This window comes from Penaeus vannamei, chromosome 42 (assembly GCF_042767895.1).
Source record: "Penaeus vannamei isolate JL-2024 chromosome 42, ASM4276789v1, whole genome shotgun sequence".
Classification (NCBI taxonomy): Eukaryota; Metazoa; Arthropoda; class Malacostraca; order Decapoda; family Penaeidae; genus Penaeus; species Penaeus vannamei.
In genome coordinates, this window is record NC_091590.1 from 10,101,435 (window position 1) to 10,103,934 (window position 2,500).

Genomic DNA, 2,500 nt, shown 5'->3' on the forward strand with positions numbered 1-2,500 from the left:
AAGAAAATAGAGAATAAGTATAAGTATATTTGTATAGATAGATGTGGGCGTATGTGTGCGTGTATGTGTATATATGTGTGTGTGTGTGTATGTGTGTGTGTGTGTGTGTGTGTGTGTGTGTGTGTGTGTGTTTATATATATATATATATATATATATATATATATATATATATATATATATATATATATATATATATATATATGTGTATATATATATATATATATATATATATATATATATATATATATTTATGTCTATTTCTGACTGGCCAGTTTTCACATTCATTATTTTACCTATGCTTCATCGATTTATCTTTTTTTCTGCTTCTAGCCAATAATTTTTGGCTCTGTCTTCGTCTGTCACCTTTCGAAGTTTCTGAAATTCACTGAAAATGTAAACTTCGAAAAGTTTTTACAACCGGATAGACATCAAAGTTTATCCTTAATGCATACGCTGTAAATAACAATAATTATCATGGCTACAGTTATCTATATATTTTTCTAGGTATTTAAAAGGTCACTGATTTACTGCTGGTCACAATTCGGTAAATAAAGAAAATATAAAGAGTTCATAATTAATCTGATTGTATGAATAGGTGAATGTAAATAACGGGATGACAACTAGAAATAAAATGAAATATTACTATAGAAATGCAAGCAGCGAAACATTTATGGATATCTAAGAAAAAGAATGGATGTAATAGTTTTTGATGTAAAAAGCAAAAAAGAAAATATATATATATATCACTGTATAATTGTAAAACGAGAAGTAAATGTTTGAAATGGATTTTTAATTATATGAATGTCAGTGCTAAACAAATGCTTAAGAATGTATAATATTCAGTTCAATATTTTGATATAGTATTTATACGACAGAGAGGGGGACACACACGCACACACAAACACAGAAAGAGGGAGAGGGGGAGATATACACACGCACAGAGCAAGAGAGAAAGGTGACACATACACACACAAACACACAGAGCAAGAGCGAGAGGAGACACACTCACACAAACACACACACACAAACACACAGAGCAAGAGAGAGAGGAGACACACACACACACTCACACAAACACACACGCACAGAGCAAGAGAGGGAGCAGACACACACACTCACACAAACACACGCGCAAACACACACAGCAAGAGATAGAGGAGACACACTCACACAAACACACACACGCTCACACAAACGCACACACAAATCACACAGAGCAAGAGAGAGAGGAGAAACACGCACACACACACACTCACACAGAGCAAGAGAGAGAGGAGACACACACACATACACACACACAAACAACACACACAGAGCAAGAGAGAGAGGAGACACACACCCCCCCATGCACACAAAGCAAGAGAGAAAGGACACACACACACATACACACACAGCAAGAGAGAGAGGACACACACACACACACTCATACACACAGAGCCAGAGAGAGAAGACACACACACTCATACATACGGAGCAAGAGAGAGAAGACGCACACACACACTCATACACACAGAGCAAGAGAGAGAAGACACACACACACACACACTCATACACATAGAGCAAGAGAGAGAAGAGACACACACACACACACTCATACACACACAGCAAGAGAGAGAAGAGACACACACACCCACACTCATACACACAGAGCAAGAGAGAGAAGACACACACACACACACACACACACACACACACACACACACACACACACACACACACACACACACCCACAGAGCAAGAGAGAGAGGAGACACACACACTCACACACACAGAGCAAGAGAGAGAAGAGACACACACAACTCGAGTCACGAGAACCAGCCCATCTGGCCGTATTTTGCATCGCCATTAAGAACGAGACAACTTTCGCAGAATTCGGGACTGTCTCGACGCAATCAACGCAAGAGACAGAGCCAGGGAAAGAAAGATTAAGAAGCGCCATTTTCTAACGTGAGGTCAGTTGGCGGTGAAGGCTGAGTGAAGTTTTGGAAGAGCTTGGTCGAAGGTAAATTATAAAGGACAAGTCTTGAAGAGAATAAGTGAAAAAATTAAAGATAGAGAAAGAGGGGAGAGAGCGATAGGAGGGGATAGGAGGAGACCGGGAGAGAGAAAAGAGGGGAGCAGTAGAAAAGAGGAGAAAAAGAAGGGTAGATAAAGAGATGGAGGGAAGGAGGGGGGGGATAAATAGAGAGAGAGGCAGAGAGAGAGGTGAGAGGGAGAGAGGAGACGAAAAGAGGGAGAGAGGAGACGAAGAGAGGGGGAGAGGAGACGAAGAGAGAGAGGGGGCTGGAAGAGAGGAGAGGGAGAAGAGTAGGTAAAGGGACGGAGAGAGAAAGAAAGACAATTTTACAAACAAACAAACAGACATAGAGATCCAAAACGAAAGAAAACAAAACAAAAAGGAAGAGAGAAAGAGAAACAAACCGAGAGACAGCAAAACAAACAGACAGGCATAAAGATCCAAAGCAACAGATAACAGAGTAGACAGAGAAAGGAAGAGAG